Here is a 7,321-nt window from a genome sequence, read left to right on the forward strand (position 1 = left end):
GTACATCAAAAATCACGACTAGCCAATCAATAACATGCTAGCTCATTTATAGTGACGTATTCACTAGTATATAAATAAATATATATATTTGAGGGAAGTAAAGCCAAACGTGCTAGTTAGTGATTCAGAATTTTTGCATGGTGGAAGCCGCATTGAAAAGACTGTGGCATCAGTCCATCCTAGCGTGAATACGCATATACCCTTAACTTTTCGAAGTTTAATGGCAGGCGGGTCCGCGATTCCTAGTTTTCTTGAAACTGCCTTTGAAAACGTGACAGCACTGGGTTAATTACAGACCTCGCTTTGCAAAAACCGGATACAGCCAGGGAGCCCCCGCATTCAACTTGTGGTTTAACAATGTCATTATTATAACATGAGCACAGGGTTCCTAGCGGTGCTGGTAAATAAAGAGCGAAGCATATGAACTGATGCAGCATTGAAAGAATTCAACCTACGCATTCTACGTCTTTTTCCAGGGTATTCGAAGCGGGAACCGATATAGATAACAACTGCGACGGCGCAAGTTTGGAACCCGCGACCGCTCTTCAGCAATTGCAACCCCAGAACCCGAGAAAGAAAAACAAACAAACAAAAATTGAAAGCATGAAATTCGAAACCCTATGGCGATTCCCAGCCCTCGAATCACTGTAATCACACTCGTTACAGACGAACGGAAAGAAAATCCCTAAGTGATAAAACCAGAGGCGTAGATTTAAAAAACGAAGTAGAGAACCATGGCGGGCGTTCCTCCTTCACAGCAGGTGATTGCTGTTGTACTTTTACATGATTCTAGTTTACATGATTCTATTGGTTGCGCAATCTTCAGCCTAAATAAAATTTCTAATGTTATTCGAATCGCACACCAAGGCAGAGGTAAAACTTTGCTCTGATACCAAATGTTAGAAAAATCATAAACTTAAACAGCGATTTTGCATGCGGAAAGAATTGAAAAGAATCGTTAAATCTTAATGCCCAGGGATACGGGTTACCTCCAGCCATTGGTGATGTTCTGATGGAGGCCAAGTCCACAAGCTTCTCTTCAGCACTCTAGCTTCAATCCAAGCAAAAAGAAAAAGAACACAAAAATTCTGAAGGCACTTCCAAGCTCTGCTATCTCAGCTAGATGGTGTAAAACTGAAGGGGATTGAGATGCAAGCTTGGGGACCAAACAGATGAATTTATAGCTAAGCTTCCATCAAGCTTCTGATAGCTATGTGTTAGATGTCCCACAGATCAAGGCAGAGAACTCCAGATGGGAGTAATGGACCACTTCAGTAGCTCCTAACAATAAATTTATTAGCTGTAGTTGATTTCCTTAACTTAAGGAAACTACTGCAGTTGGTTTCCATAAGTTAAGGAAAGACTGCAGTTTAAATTCCATAATTTTAGGCAGCAATTTTGCATAAACTAATGGAGCTTAACATGGTGGTGAAAAGGCCTAAGAATGGATTGAATATCTCCATCGCTAGCCATGCCCCCAAATATTTGATTCCTTGCCTCTACCCTTTACCCTGAAAATTCTTATGATTGTTCAATGTCAGAATCGGCACGTCGAAAGGGATAAAAACAAGAATTAGCATATTGAGAAGTCGACGGAAGATACAGAAGAGAAGAAAGAGCCTGTGGGATCAATCGCCCATTACATATAGGAGCCTTAAGCTAAGAGGAGACAATACTTTCCTACAACACCAATGGTGATCCCTTCGAAGACAGAATGGAAGCACAATGCGATTACGAGAAGTAAACTATCTCCAATGGAGGTCTTCTTTACCAATGAGGTTGTCGTCACCTTGTTCACTGTTGTAGTGGTCTACATAGGTGTTTGGAGATCCTGTTTATCTCAAAACCGTAGTTCACGATTTATAAAATAAAATTGTGGCCGTACGTTTATATGGTGCAACGAAGAAAACAAAAGATTATTCTACAATGATAAATAAAATTCACAATAAATCTATATATCTCGAGTTGCTGATAATGAAGAAAACAAAAGCTTATTATACAACGATAAATAAAATCTCCAATAAAGTTATATATCTCGAATTGTTGATTCCTGGAATATTTTGATGTTGGAGGGACATTGGAGGGACATGGTCAGTGAAATAATTTACATTCTCTGTCTATTTGATTCCAAAATATTTCCAAAATCCACCATCAACGTAAAATTACAAGTTATATATGACATAACATAATTAACTCACCTACAAGTTGAGTGGTGTCTGGCCCATATGTGTGCGTACTCTGCTTTCTGTAGAGCGAATATCTGGTGATTACAACATTATTTCTATCAATTAGTGAATGAACAATAGTATTATCCAAATTGAAAATATGTGATATTGAAATGGATTAATGTTTATTTGTTTTGTTTCCAGTTAATTTATTGTTTTCCAAATTGAAAATATGTGATATTGAAATGGATTAATGTTTATTTGTTTTGTTTCCAGTTAATTTATTATTTTTTATTATATTTTAGCAATATATTTTAACAATGCACTTATTTGGAATCAATTCAAAATAGTATCTACTTTTTTACTGTTATAAAGAAGGATATCAAATTTGAATTGGTTAATTTCCTGGCAAGATTCTTTAACAGTTTATCTATTCACAATAAATTCAAAACCTAATTCACAATTAATATCTACTTCCTTATAGTATCTACTGTTATAAGGAAGGGTACCAAAACAGGAGGCACTCACCGGCTTTTCTTTGAAGAGGAATTACAGTGACATTTGATCCATCTTGTTTCTGATACACCCAAGCGACGGTGAGGTCTGCGAGCATGGTAATAAGGTAGCCTGCAGTGCAGAGCATGAATGCAAAAGGATACGTCTTGTCCATCAAATTTGCAAATGTTGAAGCAGAATCGCTGAGAACATGCATCCAAGTCACCCCCAAGAAGATACCAGCCTCAGACTGACTTCCCAAAAAGGGAAAACTCTCATTCCATCTGTAAAAATAGGGGAAAATTGCCCTTGCAAATGTTCCTACAAAAAATATTATGAGGCACCATATCTTAACAATAATTAGGCCTTTTGCTATCAAATTCATTTCATCGGTAGGAATTCCACTCTGACTACATCCCTGGGCTACCAATAATGGAATTAGGACGCAAGTAGTTATGACAATAACTTCTCTTGTAATTTTTCTGGTAGCCATACCTACTATTGTGATGGATTGAGTAGTAATGGAAATTTTGGGTCAGATCTTCCAGCAATAAAATTGGGTATATATGGAATCAACACCATCTGTATCGCGTTGACCAACTATGCTTGTACTACTGTGGGGCCTGTAGTACTCCTCGCTGAAATACAGAAAATCACTAATATTGTACTACAAATTCCCTATTCCATCCTTGATGTCAATGTGATTTTTTAAATCGTTGACTGGTTCAATGAAGCCGAAGCTCCTGGTAGGGCTAAGCCACGGAAGAGATGACAAATAATAAAGAGACAGTGGGATCAGTCACCCATTACATATAGGAGCCTTAAGCTAACTGTGGGTCACCTAGTAGATTTTTTTCATGACTAAGGATGGGCAAGCAGGAGAGGAGAATTTAGTGTTTGTCTTGTTATTGATATTGAATCAATCGACCTCTGAATCAGGAGTTGGCATCAAAGAAAGAGGAATTGATGAAGCTGCAGTTAGGGAGGGCCTGACACCTGAGCTAAAAGAGTTGTGTGTTATGTGACACATCCGTTGATCTTTATGTGTGTTTCTAGAGTTAAATTTCTCCATAATAAAAGATGAAAAATGAAGATTCAGTGTGGGCATACCTTTGCATAGCTTTCTGTGATTTTGGTGAGAGGAATGAGAGCATCATGAATTTTTTCTCCAATCAGGATCAACCAAATACGCAAGAAGCAACTCAGAGTCAGTGGGAACAATGGCATTTATTCTAGAGAAATATCCAAAGCGATCCAAAAACTCTGGACCAAGACTGTAATTACTTGATTCACCAACATCCTCATCCTCTATATATGTTTTGTTTGTTGTAGTCATAGTATCCATGGACAATAATTGTGATTGACTATAAACTAGTTTATTGAAATCATGAAAAGAGAAAATAATATTTATAAACTTAGCCAAACAACCTTCATTATATCAACAATATATATATCATTCTCATGAATGTTATCACACATAACTAAATATCCTATTCCTAGTAGGTGGAGAAAATTCAATAATTAAAATGGTGAAAAGAGAAAATAATATCTATGAACTTACCCAAACACCCTTAATTATATCAATATATGTATCAGTGTCATGAGTATTATCACACATAACTAAATATCCTATTCCTAATAGGTGGAGAAAATTCAATAATTAAAAACCTATAATGCTTGTAGATAAAATGGCTATGAGACCCTCATTATATCAACAATGCATGAATCACAATCTCATGAGTGTTTTCACGCATAAATACATATCGTTTTGCTAAAAGGTGCAAAAAAAATTCAATAATTAAAGTCCCATAATCATCGTAGATAAAATGGAGTCCTATATATTTTGTCTTGGTCATCGTTGTAATATTGATGGACCTTTAGGATGTTATTTTACTAGCACGATAATTACTTGATTCACCATCATCCTTGTCCTCTCTCGAAATGAGAACGAGGTAGGCATTGATCATGATAGATCTACTTCACCAACACAGATATTTTTAGTGTTTTTAATAGACAGATTGATCTGGATCTGGGACTAGAGAAAAGACAAATCATAGACATTCGAATAGTGCATTCCAATGAGATTTCAGAGGCATTTCTATTGAGTTGCCACATCGACAGTATTCATGCAAATCTTAACCATTTTTCTACAAATTTATCTCGGTTGCAACAACGTCAAATTGATTTCTTCATGAATCTTAAACCTTTTGTACCCTAGTTGCAGCAGAGACTAGAAGATACCTCTGGTATCTAGCATCTGATATTTCCATCCCAAAATGGTTTTAGTATGAATTAACTATTTTCCCTGTTCTTCAGTTCCCATGCTTCACTGTTATGTTAACTTTGCCTCTACGTTTATTGCACCAGCAGATGACAAGGAGTTATTTGATGTATTGTTTTGATGTAGTAATTATGTTCGTTCTCCTACAGATTTTTTGATCCCACATTCACAACAATTGGAATTTCTTTGTCATTTGGTACATCCATCTCTATTAATATGGACATAACAGCTCGTATCTGCATCACTATCCCTTACAAATTATGCATAATCCCTAGATTCCCCACTGGTTTTTTCTCTATTTTGATGGCAGTCTGTGTGGGCATAGTCAATCATGCCTCCTCATGAGAATCGTAACCATAGCCTGGATTTTGACATGCACGCGCAACTATTGGACATGAACGAGCTTCAAGGCTAGAGCATCAAGTGGTTCTCCTTGCAAATGTTGAAAAACACCTCTGCCTCGTCTCTCTGCTCATTGTCTGTGCTTATGAGGTGCATTATCAGGGTTGAACATCAAAGAAGAGGGTTTTTATAAGCCGAAGAAGAGGGTTTTTATAAACACCTCCTGTAGATGCTTAAATGTTTGTTAATTTCTCGCTTAAATTTCGTTAACCGTTTAGCCCAACTACTTAAATTTTAATTTTCTTGGTTTTTTCGAGCCTGTAAGCCTAAAGGTTTCTTTTGAGTCTCATTTGTGTATATGGTATGGTTATATTTTTTTAACACCATAAACCTTATTTATTAAGGTTTATGATGCATAACCCATTGGTATTATAACCCATTCCTTATTGTAATAAGTAATTCTTTATTTACAATATAAGTTTATTTTTTTAGGGTCACATCTTTTATTTATTCTTAGAAAACCTTTTTTGGGGCCATGGGACCGGGGTTATAATGCTTTATTATTAATGGGTCAAAGTAAGTTTTTCATATTTTTATGTAATAAATATTTTTTATTATTATACTAAATACATTATTTTGTTATTTATAAAGTTTTGAATTTTATATTTATAACAGATATTTTTAGTATTTTAATTAAAATTTATAAATAATTTTTTATATGAAAATATTTAATTGTGAATATATTTATTTAGGAACCAATTATAACAATAGTTATTTAATATCTCTTAGATTGATGAATTTTAAATGATAATCTCTAGTGGATTTATGTGCATATTTTTTTGTGATATATTATTATTATTATACAATTTTTTTGTTTTTAGGAAATTCATTTGCATTTTGATAGTTGGAACTAATTCATTGCATGCAAGAATTAGCAACCTAATGGGAAGAAGTACATTCATCATTCTTGTATATTGACCCTTATCGATGAACTTCTTTGCACATTTCTTCGTGATTGTCATACTAACAATTTTTTGGCATAAAGGGTATCATAATCTTGTCTATTCAGATCATTTTATTTATGTGAGATATATGATAAACAATGTTATAGAATATGTGAAAATATATCAAATAATATGAAAACAAATCAAAAGACATTAGGCATCTTTACTCACCTCAAATGTCATGATCCTCCTATAAATTAGGAGAACACAGGTATTTACATCTACACACATACATATAACAAAAGGAAATGAGCAAAATGAGGGAAAATATAAATCTAACTAAGATATAAAAGATGCATTTGGTCTTTGGTATAAGGATATCAATCTCACAGCTCACAAACATGATTGAAGCCTTCCTTTGAGGTGATAATTTAAGGAGAGGATCAAACAAATTAGTGTGAAGAAAGTATCCTTCTTAACACTCATATAAGCATGTGAGTACAACATGTCACAATAGGCTTGAATATAATTCCTCCACTGCTTACAAGCATCGACAACAGAATGCATCTTTGTTGGCATTATGATGCATGTGTTGTACTTGATGGCAACCCACTCGTAGAAGAACAACTCACTTATATATAACTAGATGAATCTACAGAAGAGATATCAGATGTGACAGAATACATGGGATGCAGGACAGCTCAAAGGAATCAGATGACAGTTCTCAGTACGACAAGTTAGCTTTGCCATCAAGTCCAAAGGGGGAGATAGTTGGCATTATGATACAAGTGTTGTCCTTGATGGCAACTCACACAGATGATAGATCATAGTGCAGCAGGTCAGTAGCAAAGAGTTGATGATCAGACTACAAAGAATGAAGAAAGAAGAGTATATACGCAGGTTCACTATATACAAAGGCACGTATACATGCGGGATTGCTGATCAAAAGTCGCATATGCGTATGCACGCACTTTCATGCACGGAAAAGCGCGTACATGTGGGAAAGCTTATTTTTGGGTCCGTGGTATTTAGACCTATGGTTTTGGTCCTTGGTATTGCGTCTGAAGTGTTGAACCCAGGTATTGGGTCCCTAG

At 35.4% G+C, this 7,321-nt stretch overlaps 1 pseudogene; it reads right to left on the reverse strand.

The window, feature by feature from the left end:
- Positions 1-1,654: 1,654 nt before the first annotated feature.
- On the reverse strand, positions 1,655-3,153 carry LOC149243090 (zinc transporter 1 pseudogene; annotated as a pseudogene).
- Between the last annotated feature and the right edge of the window lie 4,168 nt (positions 3,154-7,321).

This window comes from Pinus tabuliformis, chromosome 8 (genome assembly GCF_031772625.1).
Source record: "Pinus tabuliformis cultivar Carrire ecotype Pingquan chromosome 8, CPIR1, whole genome shotgun sequence".
In the NCBI taxonomy this organism is placed as follows: Eukaryota; Viridiplantae; Streptophyta; class Pinopsida; order Pinales; family Pinaceae; genus Pinus; species Pinus tabuliformis.